Genomic DNA, 20,391 nt, shown 5'->3' with positions numbered 1-20,391 from the left:
TGTTTATTATTTTCCATTACAAATTATAAAGCATTGGCTTCACTTTCTATTTTGAGATTTTCCAACAAACATTTATATGCATAAAGTGTTTATTTCTTTATTCTTTCATTTTTATATTACAACAAAAAAAGTCATGAAAAATCGTTTCAATAGAATATCACACAAATCACTTTCCAAACATGAGATAATTGAGAAACAACTCAATAATGTGGTAATTGACATTATGACAGAAATATATACCCGAGAAATGAAATTCAAATGAAGTGTTATATATAATGAATTTTTTCCTTAATAGAAAATGGTTGTTTTTTATTTTTGTCATATATATATATAAAAGAGCATATCCTTCGATTCTTTCAGTTTTGAAAATAGTACAAAATATAAATACCCAAAGAGGTCAAGCAGCGAGAACTCCTGCGTCTGGGGCTACAACGACATCATCTCTGTTGAGGAGCATCTGATCAAAATTCCATACAGCTGCAAGAGAAAAAGACAACCAAATAAATTACTCTCCCGCGTTTAGTAATGAGACATACGTAAATTCGTTACTTTCATTGTCAATATGAAAATGATCTGTTGTCAAATGTTATCAAAATAAACATAGCATCATCGTACCGTGTCCTTTGCCTAGCCTTCTCAACTGAGACACATACTCTGATACTATCTTGATGGTTTCAACCTACAAAATTGTAATGAGAAACATGGTCTGAGCCCTCTTACTATCTTCATTGTTTATATTTCTCTTCTACTTATAACGAGAAAATTTAATGAACATGTAACCTGCTAGAAGAGAAAATTTCCCTCCATGAAATCTGTCATTTGACCATCGTTAGCCTCTTGGGCTACCTGCTCCCATCAAATCCATCAACTTTTAAAATTATTTTCTACACAACATGATTTCAAATATTTCAAAATAACAAGACATATTAAATCAACAGCTAAGTAATTTAGCCGATACTTACAGCGTGCAAGTTCAAATTTTTTTGATTTGTAAGTTTCTTCAAAGACAATCCCAACTCCATGGCTGTAACTGGTAGATTAAAAACCCACCCAAAACAAAAACAAAAACAAATAATATTGAAATCTTAATCTACATTCAACCAAAAAAGGGCAAGAAATATGAAACACGAGCGCTGCAAAATACAAGTGAACAAAAAAATATAAAGTCTATGGAATGGACTCACGATAAAGGGCTTCACCTTTCTCAGCATTCTCAAACTCCATGACAGTAGGCATCAAAATGGATTGCAGTTTAACTTTCCCACCTCTGATGTTCTGCTCAAATAAAGCACCAACACATAACAAACTATCAAATGACACTTATAATAGTCTCATAAACCTGATATTTCATGCGCTTTTCTGCATCATCCCGCTCATCGTCACCGGCATCCTTGAAGTACCTGTGAGATTGGAGAAAATCTACTGTTCATCCCACTTCTTACAAGGATATGTATACACAAGATACAACATTGGAAAACCTTACAAGTGATGAATTGTTGGGCCTTGAGCCTTTAGCTGTGAAAAATGCCTTCTTCCAAGAAAAAGAGGCTTTTAGGAGCCTAAATCAATTGAGAAGCGGATAGACCAGGAAAAGAAAAGGGTATAAAGTACAAAAAGGTATCCTCTTGTGCTGGCAGGGTCCTATCTCAATACACTCGTTCCCGAAACTATTGAAGCAACACTTTATCCCTCTATTGATTCGGGCTCCTGCAATGGCTACTATGAAACAATAAAGACATATGATTCACGGGTCCTTAGAGCAGACCTTCCCACTGCATCACGGTTTAAATGAAGATCATGTTATTTAATATCAGGGTATTGGGATCGCCACAGCTTTGGTAATTGCTTCATAATATCATATATACTAGAAGGCTTGATATTGTATTATTCAAGGAAACTATGATGGACAAGGATAAATCATAGAATTTCCTATTGGGAATATGCCCAAATTAGGTTGTTTGTGCAACTAATGCTCTGGCCATCTCAGGCGGACATGTTTCCATGTGGGATCCACAACAGTTCTCTCTCAAGGCTTATAAATACTTCGTTGGCATTATACTAACTAGATATTACAGGGGATCTCTCATGCGCATCCGCATCCCAAATCTATATTCTTCATATAGTAATAGACAAGAATTTTGGCAGAAACTAGATGTCTGTGGACTATTAGACTTATACTTTCTTATTGTTGTAGGGGATTTGAATCTTACCGTGAATGCAGGGAGACTTGGGGTCAGAAATCCTAATTGGATTCACTAGCTAGTTTCTTCAATGATTAACTTGCCCATAAAATTCTCGAGGATATAGCCCCTTGCCCCTTATGTCCTATCTGAAGGAATAGGCGCTCTGGTGTTGAGGGAATTGCGAAAAGGCTTGACACGTACTTGTACACAGTTCTGTATACAATATTAAAACATCCGGTGACATGGTCGCTATTTTCTGGAGTCTCAAATTCAATCACAAGGAACTGCCATTTAAATTCAAGAAGTTAAGGAACTGCCATTTAAATTCAATCACATGTGCCTTCAAGACCAGGAACTATTGGTCCTTGTACTAATATCTTGGCTGTGCCCACTAGAGACAATGCAAAACAAGATGATGGATAAGGTCCTGGGCAGGTTGAAGTTGGAGGTTAAATCATGGGTTCGTCAACACAACAAGACACTCTTTGGAGTTCTCTGTGATAGAGAAAGAAATTGTTGAATTGATGGATCTACATGTTTTGGTTTCTTCTCTAAACAAAGAAAGAAGACAATATTGGATCTCACAACCAAGAAAAATCATATTTTGAAATATCAGGATGATGAATAACATAAAAAAAAAAAACAGAATGGCTTGGGTTCATGGTGGAGATAAGAATACCATGTTCTTCCATAAGGTTGTTTCTAAAAGGAAAAGCTCAAATACAATATGGTATATCAGGAATGCGGAGAGTAGACTTCTTACGTCTATGAAAGACATCCAACTAGAGGTTGTATGTTTTTTCAGTAAGCAATACATGGCCTCTGAGGCCTCCAACATTGAATATCAACAGGAATTGGTCAAATTATTTCCATGTATGGTAAAGGAAGAGGATGTTGCGCGCATGGATAGACCCATCACCACTGATGAACTGCTTGTTGTATTGAAAGAATTTGCAAAGGACAAAAGCGTGGTTCCTGACAAATGGCAGGTGGAACTATTTTTTTATTCGAAGCATGGGATTAGATCTCAATGAGATGGTAGAAGATGTTGGTGAATTAGAAGGAAAAATAAGAAAGAATTACACACATTCAGTTATATATTGACCAAGAAAACACCATAACTAACTGGAAACCAAACACACACATAGACACAGGATTTACGTGGTAAAACCTCGACAATGTGTCAAGGAAACATCCATGTGGCAAGGGATTGGAATATATTATTCAATAATGATTCTCCACTCATGTACATTCCATGGGCATTCACCAGTTTTATATCATCGACCTCCGTTACATAACTGACAATTCGGTATAAAACTGACTAATTACATTTTACCCAAAATTACTAATTTGTTGTCAAACTAACAAACTCCACCTTGACAACAATTTTCCTAATCCCTTGCCCATGCCCATTCATCATCTCTTCTGCAAGCCAAGAGAAGCTAAACACCACCGCAGCTTCTCTATTGTAACTGGCTTTGTGAACATGTTTGCACAATTCTCTCGCGTATGGACCTTTTGAAGAACTACTTTTCCGCCATCGATCACATGTCTCAGAAAATGATACCTTACATCAATGTGCTTGGTTCTGCTGTGATAGGCAGGGTTTGTAGCCAAGTGAATAGCACTTTGACTATCACATAGTACATTCACTTTCTCCTGTGTTCTTCCAATTTCATCGAGCAGACCCTTTAACCAGATTGCTTCTTTACTGGCATCTGAAGCAGCTATATATTCAGCTTCGGTAGTGGACAATGCAACTGTTTCTTGAAGCTTTGACATCCAACTAATTGCTCCACCTGCAAGAGTAAAGACATAACCTGTAGTAGATCTTCTTTTGTCCAAATCACCTGCATAGTCAGCATCTACATATCCGCAGACTGATCCTTCACTACCATTAAAGACGATGCAATGGTCACTTGTGCCTCTTAGATATCGAAGCACCCATTTCACTGCTTGCCAATGTTCTTTACCTGGATTTGCCATGAACCTGCTGACAACTCCAACTGCATGTGAAATGTCAGGTCTTGTAGATACCATCGCATACATCAAGTTGCCTACAGCATTTGCATACGGTACATGAGACATATACTGCTTTCTTCATCAGCTCTAGGACTCAAAACCGAAGAAAGCTTAAAATGGGAAGCTAGTGGAACATTAACAGGTTTCACATTGTTCATAGAGAACTTTTCAAGTACTTTCTCCACATACTTCTGCTGTGATAACCAAAGCTTACCATTTTTCCTGTCTCTATGTATCTCCATGCCCAAGATATGTTTTGCTGCTCCAAGATCCTTCATATCAAACGTCCTAGAGAGTTGAGCCTTTAACCTGTTGATCTCTTCCATGCTTTTGCTTGCAATAAGCATATCGTCAACATACAAAGCTAAGATAATGAATATGCCATTGAAACTTTTGAAGTATACACAATGATCATACTCACTTCTTATAAAGTTCTGGCTCACCATGAAGGAATCAAACTTCTTGTACCATTGTCTGGGAGACTGCCTCAGACCATACAATGATTTCCCGAGCTTGCAAACTAATCTTCTACTGCGACCTCGTACAAAACCTTCTGGTTGTTCCATATATATCTCTTCGTTCAAATCACCATGTAGAAAAGTTGTTTTAACATCTAACTGTTCACTCAAGATTAAGCAACACAGTTAATGCCAACACAGTACGAATAGAAACAAGTTTTACAACTGGAGAAAAAATCTCATGAAATTCTATACCTTCAACCTGAGAGTACCCTTTTGCTACCAGTCTTGCCTTATACCTTTCGATACTTCCATCAACTTTCTGTTTCAGCTTGAAGACCCATTTGCATCCAACAACACTTCTCCCTTCAGGAATCTCTACAAGATCCCAGGTATTGTTCTTGGCTAAGGAGTCCATTTCTTCTTCCATAGCCGCATTCCATTTCTCGCTATCTATATCATCTACTGCTTCCTGATAACAAGAAGGTTCCCCATCTTCAGTAATCAAAGCAAAAGATGAAGCAGAATCTTCATACCTTTTGGGAGTTTTCCTTTCCCTTGTAGACCTTCTAAGAGCGACTGGTTGCTAAAATGGTTCAGAAGCTTCAACGGCTTCCTTTGTGTCTTCAACAACTTTTTCTCCAGAAGTCTCTCCTTCCTTTCGACTGTCACCGAAAGGTCTAGCCTCTGACTAAACTCGTTGATTTGGTGATACCTGTTCCTATTCAATTCTTTCAACATTTGATTTTAACAGAGAGGATTCATCAAATGTTACATCTCTACTAATGACTATCTTCCGCAATGTAGGATCCCACAACATATATCATTTCACTGCATAGTCATACCCAACAAAGACATAACATTTCGACTTTGGATCTAATTTTGAATGCTGATTTTTCGGAATGAGAGAATAAGCATCACAGCCAAATATCCTCAAATGTGAATAGTCACAAGACTGACCTGTCCAAACTTCTTTAGGAATTTTACAATCAATTGCTACTGAAGGTGATCTGTTAACTAAATAACAAGCAGTAGATACTGCTTCTGCCCACAACTCCTTTTGCAAGTTAGCATTGCTGATCATGCTTCTGGCTCTTTCCATAAGAGTCAGATTCATAAGCTCAGCAACACCATTTTGCTGAGGAGTATAAACAGCGGTTTTGTGTCTAACAATTCCCTCATCCTTACAGTATTGTTCAAATTCAACTGAAGTGCACTCACCACCATTGTCAGTTCTTAGACATTTAATAGATTTGCCTATTCTTTTCTCTACCATTACTTTAAATTGTTTAAAGACATTTAATACATCAGCTTTCCTTTTTAGCATATAGACCCAAACTTTACGGGAGTAATCATCAATAAACGTTATAAAATACAATGCACCTCCATATGACACAACAGGGGAAGGCCCCCATAGATCAGAATGAATGTAGTCTAAAACATCTTTACTATTATGATTTCCAACTTTAAATCTCTGTTTACATTGTTTTCCATACACACAATGTTTACAGAAATCTAAATTCAAGGATTTCAGACCGGGAAGAGATTTACGTTTCATCAATATCTGAAGACCTTTCTCGCTCATATGACCCAATCGCTGATGCCATAGACGAGTACCTGCTTCTTCCTTTTCTAAGGCAACCATTGCTTCACTGACCTGATTACTTCCTTTTAACCTGTAAAGATTTCCGACCTTTTCTGCCTTCATAACCACAAGAGCTCCTTTAAAGACTTTCAAGACGCCATCCTGACCTGTAAACTTATAACCATCTGAATCCAACACTCCCAAAGAAATCAAATTTTTCTTCAAATCAGGTACATGTCTAACACTAGTTAATGTCCTAACTGTGTTATCATACATCTTAATCCTGATATCTCCCATCCCAACAGTCTGACATGACACATTGTTACCCATAAACACAGAACTACCGTTTACATTTTTATATGAAGTAAACCAATTTCTATGTGGGCACATGTGATGCGAAGCACCAGAGTCTAACAGTCAGCTATCAAAACCCTGAGAGACATTACATTCAGGTGAAGTTTCATCTATCATACATAATTCTTCAGCAGATAAAACTTCGTCTATCATACCTGAATCGACCTGATTCGCTTCCTTCTTCGGGTTTTCGGATTCCTTTCGTTTCCAACAGTCCTTCTTCAAGTGTCCAATTTTACCGCAGTTCCAACATTTTGCCTTACAATTTTTTCCCTTCGATTTCGACCTCGAAGACCCCCTTGGTTTTTCTCCTCTTTCCTTTGAGCGTCCTCTAGCGACCATGGATTCTGATGCAACTGTTTCAGCGCTGGATTTCCTTCATACTTCTTCAGACAGGAGAGCTCCCACGACTGATTCAAACTTCAAAGAATCAGCAGTGCTCAAGCTGATTGAAGTTACGAAGTGATCCCATGATTCAGGCAGAGAACAAAACAAGGTTATGGCTTTATCTTCTTCCTGTATTTTGACTTCCATATCTGTTAATTGACATATTAGTGTATTAAAAACATTCAAATGTTCTGCAACGTTTGAACCTTCTTTCATTCGAACACTGTATAACTGTCTTTTCAAATAAATTTGGTTGGTTAATGACTTTGTCATATAGAGTTTTTCAAGTTTTTACCACAATCCTGACACTGTAGTCTCTTCAACAATGTTCAAGAGAACTTCATCCACTAGGCATAACCGGATGGTACTGAGAGCTCGGGCATCCAAGTCCTCCTAGTCTGAAGTAGTCATGGTAGCAGGTTTCTTAGTTGCCCCATCCAATGCCTTGTGCAACCCTTGTTGCACAAGCAAATCCCTAACCTTTAGTTTCAAAAGAGCAAAATTGCTCTTTCCAGTGAATTTCTCCACCTCGAATTTTGCATTCGGCATCTTGGCCATGGGTTTCAGTCTTTTTAGCAGAGGTTTATATTTCCTTATTTTCAAATGAAAGTTTTTCCTTCAACTAAGGTGTATATCTCCTTATTTCTCCAAAAAAAAAAATCAAATTTTTTTTTCCCCTTCCTTCAAAGAAATCTGTCTTCTTTTCCTTCTATTTCACACATTCACTCCTTTATTTAAAAAAAATTCTGAAACAATTGATGAATATCCTTTTTTCTTTGTTTTTTTTTTATTCAAAGAAAAAACCTTTAACAAGCCCATAATTTATTTATCAATGGCCGAAAGGAAAAATGATACCCGGTCTTTCACACAGCAACACTTTATTCAAAGAAAAAAACCTTTAACAAGCCTAGAATTTATTTAGCAATGGCCAAAAGGAAAAATGATACCCGGTCTTTCACGCAGCAGCACCTCTAGCACCTCCACGCAGCAGCACACAGGCAATGATACCCGGTCTTTCACGCAGCAGCACCTCTAGCACCTCCACGCAGCAGCACGCAGGCAGGCAAGTCAACTTCCCTTTCATGTAGCAGCACCTCTAGCACCTCCACGCAGCAGCACGCAGGCAGGCAAGTCAACTTCCGACACCCTTCCTCTAGCGCTTCCGTGCAGCAGCACCCAGGAAGATTCACGCAGCCTCACGCAGCTCCTCACACAGCAAAAAAAACACGCAGGTTACCAACACGCAGGAAGATTCACGCAGGTTCTCGCAGGCAGACTCTGGACTCTCACGCAGGTAAATTCACGCCGGTTCTGGATTGCCTCTTCTTCACGCAGATTCTGGACAGTACACAGGTTCCAGTATGCTCCTCAACCTTCTGACAGGATTTTCCACAGTGCTCTGGTTTTCACACGCTCAGTGCCTCTTCAACCTCACGCTCTTTGGCTCTTCAACCTCACGCTCTGATACCACTTGTTGGTGAATTAGAAGGAAAAATAAGAAGGAATTACACACATTCAGTTATATATTGACCAAGAAAACACCATAACTAACTGGAAACCAAACACACACATAGACACAGGATTTACGTTGTAAAACCTCAACAATGTGTCAAGGAAACATCCACGGGGCAAGGGATTGGAATATATTATTCAATAATGATTCTCCACTCATGTACATTCCATGGGCATTCACCAGTTTTATATCATCGACCTCCGTTACATAACTGACAATTCGGTATAAAACTGACTAATTACATTTTACCCAAAATTACTAATTCGTTGTCAAACTAACAGAAGAGTATCGTCTTCTAGGCCACATATCAAGTGTTATTAATGTCACCATTCTCACGCTTATTCCTAAAAATTCCAATTCATCATGTTTGGTTGATTATAGACCTATCTCACTTTATAATGTGATATATAAACTTATTGTTAACAATTTGGTTTCCTTGTAGACAGAAGGATCTGCAGACCGAAGGATCCAAGATGTTGTTGGAATCACATAAGAATGCATTCATTCCATAAAAATTCTCAAAATGAAACTCTGCATGATGAAGATTCACCTTATCAAACCCTATGACAGCGTTGACTGGGATTTTCTCAAGTTGATTCTGCATGAAATCGGTTTCCCATGCAGACATATTAACTGGATAATGGCTTGATGCAGGGGCATCCGAATGCCTCAACAATTTTTTTTTTAGAGAGAAGACAAGTGGATGAGGACATGGACAACCAGGCCAACCTTGAACAAGATTTTGTTAATGAACTAATTTTAATTAAAAAATCAGTTAAAACTGAATGTATGTATAACAAGAAATTAAAGATTCATGAATGAATCAAGAAAAGAGAGGAAAAAACCCTGTGCGTGTGAGAGAGGGCAAAATGTAGTTGCCAGAGAAATCTTGATTAAGGCTGAGATGCCTTAAAATTGTAATATAAGTTTGTACATAATAAAAATGTGTTTTACGTGAACTTGTGTCTATGTATGTTTTGGATTGTTTGCCAGCATTCTTGTTTCGTTTTATTTCTTTTGGAGCCATGATCGATGGGCAGAGGAGCCGCGTGATTCACTCGCAGAGGCACTGAATGAGTGGATGAACGGGTACTTGGAGACTATTCTCTATGTAGGAGGAGCCAGTGATGATAATGACTACACTTGTCAGAAGGAGTATTCAGTTAAGTCAGGGGTTACTGTGATTCCCCAATTGGGCTCCTTCAACCCGATACGGTATTTCATTGACAAGGTCGCCCATGGCACCATCGAGATGGATATTCACCAATTCTGGGTCAAGGTCACTGCTACCAAAAAAACCAGAGGGGCGGAACACTACGCTGGAGAATCTCTACTAGAGAATATAGCACATCAGCCGCAGGAAGAAGAAGGGGAAGTTGGAGCAATCCAAAAGTTATGGAATTTGCACCAAGAATGCGAATGAGGCCAGAAGGATGTCACGAAAGATACAGGAGATTGAGGGAAAGTATCGGAAAGGAGACGACGGTGACCTGGAGAGGGCCGATGATGGCAAGCAGATGAAGAATTTCCAAGCTACCCATGGCACATATGGTCTCGACGAGACTGTGTCAGACTTTATCATGTAAGAATAAAACCAATGATGGCACAGCGTGTTGCATGAATGATGCATTTGAAAATGAAAGTAGAGGTGCCGAGATAGAAGAGTCAGTGAAAGGAGAAAAACTAAGATCAATGCTAGATTGAGAAGGCCGATATCTAATGGATAAAAGCTGCAGCAAGAATCCGCAGCTGAAGCAACATTGGAAAATAACCTCGAGAAGGAAGTTTGTGTGTGGATGAAGAACGGTGGGAAGTTTCTGAAAGGCTTCGTAGGCCTATAACCTTATTGAGGAAATGGGATTTTGGTTCACCCGAAATCTCGTCTTCATCAAATGGATTTCCTGTGGAAAGGAGTGTTTGGATGCAAAGAAAGAAGAGGTACAGTTTGCTAAAGATTTGTAAGCTTGTAATTTTCTTTTTTAATTTATTTTGTGAAGGTGAGAAGATTGCAGTGAACCTGGAACAGGAGTGCTCAATTGGTTCGAGAGGAGAGAACCACGGTGATGCTGAGAGGACTAAGCTCAGGAGAGAAGCTTGGTAGGGCATCTGGTAGCAGGGAGGACTTGTTATTGTAGAGGTTTGGTTGCAGCTCACATGAAGGCAGTTCCACCGACGAAGTGAAACAGTGGGTAGAATTGAAACAGTGGGTAGAATTGCTAAGAAAACCCATATGACCAGGAGGTCATAAATTTCGTACCTTGGGAGTCTGATGCAGGGGCATCCAAACACCTCAGAAATTTTAGAAAGAAGACAAGTGGACTAGCACATGGACAACCAGGCCAACCTTGAACAAGATTCGGTTAATGAACTAATTTTAGTTAAAAAATCAGTTAAAACTGAATGTATGTATAACAAGAACTTACTAGATTCATGAGTGAATCAAGAAAAGAGAGGAGAAAACCCTGTGCGTGGGAGAGAGGGCAAAATGTAGTTGTTGGACAAATCTTGATTAAGGCTAAGATGCCTTAATATTGTAATCTGAGTTTGTACACAATAAAAATGTGTTTTATGTGAACTTGTGTTTGTGTATGTTTTTGGCTGGATTGTTTACCAGTGTTCTTGTTTCGTTTTATTTTTTTTGGAGCCATGATCGATGGGCAGAGGAGCCGTGTGATTCACTCGCAGAGGCACTGAATGAGTGGATGAACGGGTATTTGGAGACTATTCTCGATGTAGGAGGAGCCAGTGATGATAATGACTACACTCGTCAGAAGGAGGAGTACTCTGTTAAGTCAGGGGTTACTGTGATTCCCCAATTGGGGTCCTTCAACCCGGCCCGGTACTTCATTGACAAGGTCGCCCGTGGCACCGTCGAAACGGATATTCACCACTTCTGGGTCAAGGTCACTGCTACCAAAAAACCAGAGGGGCGGAACACTACGTTGGAGAATCTCTGCTGGAGAATATGGCACATCAGCCGCAGGAAGAAGAAGGGGAAGTTGGAGCAATCCAAAAGGCTGCAGAAATTGTGCCAAGAATGCGAACGAGGCCAAACGAATGTCATGGAAGATACAGGATATTGAGGGAAAGTATCGGAAAGGAGACGACGATGACCTGGAGAGGGCCGATGATGGCGAGCAGATGGAATCTTTCCAAGCTGCCCATGGCACAGATGGTCTCGACGAGATTGTGTCAGACTTTATTAGGTAAGACTGAAACCAATGATGGCACAGTGTGTTGCATGAATGATGCATTTGAAAACGAAAGTAGAGGTGCCGAGATAGAAGAGTCAGGAAAGGGAGAACAACTAAGATCAATGCTAGATTGAGAAGGCCGATATCTGATGGATAAAAGCGGCAACAAGAATCGACAGCTGAAGAAACATCGGGAAATAACCTTGAGAAGGAAGTTCGTGTGTGGATGAAGAATGATGGGAAGTTTCTGAAAGGCTTCGTGGCCCCATAACCCATAGGCCTCAAGAGCAATTTTATTGAGGAAATGGGATTTTGGTTCACCCCTAAATCTTGTCCGCATCATGGCTTGTGTCTCGATGATGAATTTAGTTATTCCCATCAATGGGATTCCTTCTGATAGATAATTATGGCAAGGTTGTGCGCTCTCATCACTTCTATTCATTTTGGTTATGGATGGGCTTAGCAAAGGATTAAGAGATGCTAGCGAGGCTAGGAGGATCACTGGATGCAGGGTAACTTTGGTTATGGATGGGCTTAGCAAAGGATTAAGAGATGCTAGGGAGGCTAGGAGGATCACTGGATGCAGGGTAATAACCAACACACATCCACACGTAATGTTTGTAGATGATGTTCTATGCCTTAGCAAAGTGAAGTTCTCAAAATGGTAAATCATTCATCAAATCATTACAAAATTTGGGAATACTTCAGGACTCATTCTCAATACAGATAAATCAAGTATCATTTCAAACAACATTGAGGAGGAGGTGACTAAATAGATAGAAAATATATTTGGGATTAATGTCAGACCACTTACCGGAGGTTTTAAGTATTTGAGATTTCATTTGAAGCCCTATAACTATGAGAAGAGGGATTGGTAATGACTTGTTTAGAAATTTGAAAATAAATTGTGGCTGTGGAAAAATAGATGTATTTCTTTGGGCGCAAGATGGTCATGATCAAGGAAGCCCTACAAGGCATCTATGTCTATTTGATACCTTTGTTTCACTGGTCAATGTCGGTCATCCAAAAAATAGACTCTATCATTGAAATCTTATGGGATGGATCTGGTCACAAAAAAATGTTTCATCTATCCAACTCGACTCTATTTGTAGGCCCATTGAGGATGGAGGTTGGGGCATTAAACATACACAAATCTTTAACCTCCCACTACTCAATAAAAATCTATGGAGGGCCTTTTATGAGTCTTGGTATTTGGCTGCATGGTAGAATCAGCAAAAAACACCTCAACCATTCTAACCTGGAAGATTGGATCCTTGGTAGGGCATCGATTAAGAATAATCCATCATTCATATGGCACAGTCTGATGAAATATAAGTCTTGGTTGTGTGGAAATCTTAGATGGATGGTTGGTTGTGGTGACAAAATCTATATTGGACTTGATGCAATCATTGGATTGGATGGAAATCACCTTCTTTCTCCCCCCATCCTCCATTTTCTACATAGGCATGGGATTTTTACTTTGGCCAACATTGGTCACCAACAAATCACTGATTTTACCTCTACCAGTTAGCCACATGCTAACGAATTGGCTCTCCCTCTGGCACACGTAGTCGAATGGGAAAATTATCGATCTTATCTTTGCCATGCAGGGATTTCTCTATCTGGGAGGGTAGATAAGCATGCTTCGGGCGGTCATTCCCATGGTGGACCTATCTCTTCCAAAGAGACGTACATATATATTTACAACCAGAAGCCACAAGGTCCTTACATAGATTAGTTGGCTAGTATGTGGAGATGGAATGTTCCTACAAAATTGAAATGTTTCACCTGGCTAGTGTTCCATAATCGCATACTTACTTGGGAGAATCTAGCCAAAAGAGGATTTCAGGACCTAGGTTTTTGTCCTCTGTTTAGATCAACGATTGAGGAGTCTATTCATCTTTTCTTGAATTGTCATTTTGCAACCCACATTTGTACAAAGGTCTCTAATTCACTCAAGATCAATGCATAGGTGGGCAAGTCTTTTGTTGTGACATGCCTCATTAACTTGTCAAAAAACCATCAAGAATTGAGGGTTATTCCTCTGTTCATCTTTTGGGGAATTTGGCAATGTAGAAATGAATCCACTTTTTAGAAAAAAGCCCCAGATTTTAGATCCACCTCTTTAAAAATTGTGGCCTACTTTCTAGAAATTGGTCCTTGGAAACCAGTTTTCCACTAGCGCCGATGGACTCACAATAACCTTGATAATTTCTCCCCTATTAGATTCTCTGATGGTGCCTCTGCGAATGGCATGTGTGCATAAGGTGCTATTATCATTTTCCGAGCTTCTCTAGTCTTCCATTACCTCTGGTCAAGGGGATATGGAACTAACTTTAGAGTAGAGGTGTTGGCTCTTTGGGGGCATTGAGATGTGCAACTTGATTGGCAGTGGACGAAATTATGATTGTTGGTGATTCAAAAACCTTGATCGATTGGGCCAATGGAAAATCATCTCTGGATGTGCCTCATTTACTTTACTAGTTGGAACAAATCAATCATTTGAAGACCTCTCATCTCTTTCAGTCACATTTATCGTGACCAGAACGCTATAGCATATTCTCTCTCCAATAGAGGATCTTTGGTGATGCGTGGGTGGATTTGGTTCGATTGTTTGGTCAATGGATCCATCAACAACCTAGGGAATTTCTTCCTCTGGGGCTCCCTATTTTTTTCTTGAAGCTTGTCCTTTTGTTTCTTTACTTGCAAAGGTCTCCTAGTCAATTCCCACCTGTGCGATAGAGAATCATTTTATTGTTTTTGTAGATTTATCCTTGTGGAAGACTTCATAGATCTATTTTATGTTATGTTAGAGATAGCTTTCTTGGTTGCTCTTTGTGTGATTCTATGTCTTAGTTACTTTTTCCGTTTTTTTTCCTGGTGGAAATAGAGGTTAATGGATGTTCACAAAATATGCAAGTGTAAGTATTTTTCGTTTGTATTAATATAAGATTATCATTTTTTTTTTAAACCAAGCAAAAAGATTGACTTACTTTCGGTCATGAAGTCAAGAGAACAATCCACAAATTTAACACCAATTCCATGATGATACAACACGAATCACTGCATAAATCTAATTAGTTGTCATAGTAGATGGGCCAACCTAATCCTGTCGGGTGTAGAGAAAGGCAGATGTTTGAGCTATCGAAGAATTCCACTTCCATCTGTCATCAACTGCAGAAACAAAATCATGTGACATATGACACAAGAGAGCTTAACACACGAGCTACAAAGCAAAGTGTCCCCAGAAAGGAGGTTAACGCATGCAAAAAAAATTTAAGGTAGATTTTTAGTGGTTTTCAGTGTTTTGTTAAAGGAGACGTTTTTAATACCATAAAGTGTGTTTTTTTAAGTTTAGATTTGTGTGGGTTAAGATTTGCCTCATCTATCGAGGTGGAGGAATTGTCTTTAGAATCTGGGCAAAAAATTGTTAAGCAATTTTGCTGTACTAGTATTTGAATCATGTTTTTGATGGTGGAAATGGATTCAACACCATCAAAAACCTTCGAGGCAGCTAAAATCTTGAAGTTTGACAATTGTAACCTGGATTTACAAAAATGTCTACCATATTTCGCTGGTCAGAAGTGGTTGGAATCTGGGCAAAAAATTGTCAAGAAATCTTGTTGTAACAGTGTTTTAATCATTTTTTTCATAGCGAATTTCCATGATTTTCAGAGCAAAAAAAACAATCTGATTAGACTACGGCATTAAAATTTATATGAGAAAAATAATTTTAATAATATTTGGTGTAAAAACACTTAATAGGATACATATCAAAATAAAGTGTTGTTTTAATTAAAAACACTTTAAAATAGGTGTGATCCATTTCATATGAGTGTTGTTTTATATATATATATAAGAGCAAAAGAGAAGAAATTAACAATTAATTTAAGGAAATAAAAATTAATTTAACAAATAAAAATTATTATTTTTATTATTTAATTGATATATTGAAGATTACATGATATTGTAATTTATATATTAAAATAAATTATTGAAATGATAGTAATATATAATTTAAATAATAATGATTAATTTGGTTGAAGATGGTTGGTGGTTGTGCCGTGTGCTAGGGAGAGGATACATGCTAAAAATCCAGTGAGCTTAGGGTTGGTGTGGGTCAAGCAGAGTGCAATCCCCAGGTTGGTGTGGGTCAAGCAGAGTGCAATCCCCAGGTGAATCTGGGTCACACCCCTCAAGCCACAGATCAAGCTTAGAGGATCATAAACAAATTGAGAAATAAAAAAAAAACAATGATTAATTCAAATCTAATGTTTTTAAATAATTTTTTTTAATATAGATAAAAAAATATATTTCTTTTTAATTGTATTTTAAAAAATAAAAATAAAAAATAAAAAATTGTAGATGTGTACTCTTTAAGGCACTGATTCGAAATTCAGTGGAAAAACATTTAGCCATGTTAACGGTTCATGTGGGTCAATTAGGGGGTAAGATCCTCAAGTGATTTTGACAGGTTGGATGGCCATACTTGGGATTTCTCAAGCCAAAAATTAATACAATCATCTCAAAACTCACACAACTTAGCAAACAGAAAACCCTTAAGTATAATAACTTTCAAATAAATTTAATCCATAATAAAATATAATATAAAAGTGATTAATTTGTCTGGAAAATCTTCGGCAAAATCACATAATCAATCTTTTGTCGACGCGTTTCGAACCAACCAGTGTGGTTCATCGTCAGGACAAGTTGAAGAACTGATTTGATTAAATAGTGTGCAGAGACTCCAACGACTATATTGCAACGGCTAATTTTGACCTGAGGATCAAAGTCAAACCCCTGATTTCTATTAATAGAAGCATATAATTTATTATTATTAGTTAATTGAATAATAAATTTATTGTTTAAATATAATGGTCATTATATCTTCATATTTATTAAATAACCTATATTTATTATTATCCCCAAATTATTTAAATATAAGTAAATAGTATTAAATTACTATTATTCTTAGAATTTAGTTACAATAGGTAACTGTGTATTTATTTAATAATGACTGTTTAAATCAAAGGGTCCAAAGGTAAACTAGAAATAATGGTCATTAATAAATTATGGTAAACTAAATAATGTTAAACTAAATATAATGGTCATTAATAAATTAAATCTTCATATAACCTATATTTATTATTATTCCCAAATTATTTAAATATAATAAATAGTATTAAATTACTATTATTCTTATAATATAGTTACAATAGGTAACTGTGTATTTATTTAATAATAATTATTAAAATTCAGGGTCCAAAGGTGAACTAGATCTCCTCTAAAATAAATCATTTTTATTAATTATAATAAGTTCATACAATAATTTATGTTTATTAAATAGTCTATATTTACTTAATAATTTATAATTTTAATCTTATAAATAGTATTCTAGTTAAATCATTATTATGTAATTACCATAATTAAAGTACATGTTTATCTAATTTAGTAATTTATATCCATTAAACAATCAGTATTTATTACTAAAATTTTTATTAAAATTAACTATGTTATTATTTACAAGGTTTGAAAAAGGTCCATTCACATCACATGGTCATAGTTTCCAGCGAGCTCCGAGATACCCATGGCCATCCATCGGGTCACCTCTGCGTATCATATTGATTGTCATCGCCACCAATCAGACAACAATTAGAAATTTGAAAATTGGACCGCTACTCAAAATGCCAAAATACTATGATATACATACAGTGTACACCTGCATGTAAAAAGCAGAGGATCAGGTCTTCGATCGTTTGAAATTCTACCACTAATTCTTCTTCATGTACCTGATGCAGGAGAAGCAATTAGTTAAAGGCGGGTTGGGATAAGTTATATGATTGAGCTCTTCAATGACCAACTCATTGTTCAAACACAGCTATGGAAATACAATTGATATCAATAAGCTTACGGCCTATTATATCAATCCTTACTCTGTTATGGGTATCAATATATTCCTTTAATTAATCTTCACCGCAAAATGATTCTTTGATATTGAACTTATGTAGAAAATCAATTATAAAAATATGATTTAAGTTTCAATAATTAATATGATTAAATTAGTCATAAAACTTGAGAGGTGTTTCATCCTTTCATTAGATTTGGGAAATCATAAAATCTGAGAGGTGCTTCATCATTTCATTAAACCTGGGCAATCTAAATGCAATGCATTTTTGTGCAAGGAAGGGTTAGATAGACATTGACACTACCTTATGTATTATTGTGCATAATCATGGGAAACTCGACAGAGCTACAAAGCTCTAAGAAAAAAACATGTTTTCATGAACGTTCCAATTTCATATATAGTATATGGTGTTTAAATTATAAATATTCAAATCTCTTTTTCCTATCTTTTATTAAGCAACTCTCTTCACTTCTCAAAATCCAATCTAGTAAGCATAATAAAATTTGATTATTTATTTTCTTTATAAAAAAATTAACCACAAATCCATTAAATCTACTTAAATTATAAATAATAATTATTATATAGTAGGTTAAATTATAAATCAAATTATTTTTAATATTATAAATATTTATTATCAATAAAGATAGTCCGAAAAACTTGAAGCAAAAACTGTTGCGCGCACTCTCCCCGTGAGCCCCTCCCTGGTGTGCCCCGAGGGCCTCCCCAGTCTTGAGATTCGACCTGATGAGAGCGGCCTTCTACTGCGATCATGGAACCATCGGATCCATTGAAGGATGGAGATCCTCCTCCAAAAAAATTGATCTCTGAGCACGACAAAAATGAAGATGCCTTTGCATCTTTGTTTTCTACCATTGTCCCCCCAAGAAACAGACCTTCGATATCCAAGTTTTTGAAGAAAATCGAAGATATCCCTGAGATCTCTCTACCTCCATCTCTTCCCCACAGGGAGGCTCTGTCTCTATCTGAAAGGGGATTGGTCGGCCAGTTTACAGGACTCTAGCCTTCACCTCGTTCGGTTCATAAATGGGTTGAAAGGAACTGGTCCTCTTCAATAAACAGAAAAATATCCATAAGGTTTTGTGGAAGAGGGTATTACACCTTTCATTTCGAAACAAAGGAAGATCAAGACCTAATATTCAAAAACAACCCATACTTCATGGACATGCGAGGCCAGTACTTAGATAGATGGACCCCCGACTTCGACCCTGAATTGGATCTACCTAGCGCAGTGTCGGTTTGGGTAAGACTCCCTTATCTCCCTTTACATTGCTAGGGTGATGAATTTGTCAGGGCCATCGAGAATGTAGTGGGGAAGTATATTGATAGATGCAGAACATGCTTGCTTGTGCGAGGATATGTGTCGAAGTGGATCTAAGGAAGGGCTTGCCAAAAGAAGTAAAGATCAAAGTAGATTAATGGACGCACATACAACAGTTGGACTATAAGCGGATACCGTTTAAATGTAAGGTATATCATGAATATGGTCATTTTGTAAATAGATGTCCAAAAAAACAAGAAAGTGAAAATTCAAAAGAGTCAGAAGCAAAATGGGAACAAGTTAAAAAGAAGAAATTGGCAAACAAACAATCCCTCTCCTTTTCAAGCCAACCCCAAGCTCTGCATCCCCCCTTTGCTCCTTCCCCATCGCCCCCCAGCCAATCCTCCCCTAATTTCCTCATCTTTCATCAATCCCAACCCCTTTGGACCTCTTGATGATCCTCCCATCCCTTCCATATCCCACCCCTCCTCCCCTCATATCTCTCATTCCCATATCCTCACCCCCTTCGTTCCTACTATCCCTCGCTGCCCCCCTCCTCCCTGAGTTCATAGAATTTTGACAAGAAATGAATCAAAGGAATCACTTCAAACCTTAGATTACCAAAAGAAGGCCGGAAGAAAATCTAACAAAGAATGTAGAGGTGAAGCGGTAGCAAAAGAAATGTCTTTAGGAATGCAACAGCCCATGGACTCCTTTTTTGGGAAAAGCTCTAGGAACAATGAGAAAAACCAAAATCACCAAAGAGGGAAAGGACCCTCTGCCCATCAACTAAATAAATAATGATTGTGGTCTCCTGGAACTGCTGTGGTTTGGGTACACCTTTTAAAATAAATGCAACAAAAGGTATTCTAGTAGACGAAATCCCATATATTCTAATGCTTCAGGAGACCCAAACTAGTTGCCAAGACTTGGAAAAAATGATTAAAAATCTAAAAAATTACAAGGGAAAATCTCAACAAGCTATAGGGGCCTCAGGTGGTATATGTACCTTATGGAGGAAAGGAAAATGGGAGTTGCTTCAGCAGAAAAAGGAACAACACTGGATTAGAACAGACCTAAAAGAGACAACCACCAATGAGCAATTCTACATTATCAACATATATGCTCCTAATCAATTCAGGGAAAAAGAACAATGTTGAAATACAGTTAAAGAGACCTTAAATGATACTCAAAACAGAAAAATAATTTTGGGAGGGTACCTCAATCTTGTTCTTAATGTGGAGGAGACATTTGGGGCAGGGTTTACCATTCAGACTCTTCAAGGGATGCCATCGAAAACATAATGGAAAAAAAAAATCTAATAGATATTCATCCCAACAATGGTAAGTATACGTGGAGCAACAAAAGGGTAGGAAGGAGCAATATAAAGGAAATAATAGATCACATTTTGGTTCACGACAACATCATCTCCAACTACAATTCAGTAAGATCAAAAATTGTTCACAAAACAACATCAGATCACAAGCTGGTGGTAATATCTATGGAGCTGA

At 37.6% G+C, this 20,391-nt stretch overlaps 1 pseudogene; it reads right to left on the bottom strand.

Annotated features, from left to right (window-relative positions):
- Positions 1-397: 397 nt before the first annotated feature.
- The window catches only part of LOC149263095 (ferritin-2, chloroplastic-like), a 133,431-nt pseudogene continuing 113,437 nt past the window's right edge, over positions 398-20,391 (bottom strand).

This window comes from Pinus tabuliformis, chromosome 6, assembly GCF_031772625.1.
Source record: "Pinus tabuliformis cultivar Carrire ecotype Pingquan chromosome 6, CPIR1, whole genome shotgun sequence".
In the NCBI taxonomy this organism is placed as follows: domain Eukaryota; kingdom Viridiplantae; phylum Streptophyta; class Pinopsida; order Pinales; family Pinaceae; genus Pinus; species Pinus tabuliformis.
Note: the sequence above shows the minus strand (reverse complement) of the source record. Positions and strands in the feature narration are given on the sequence as shown.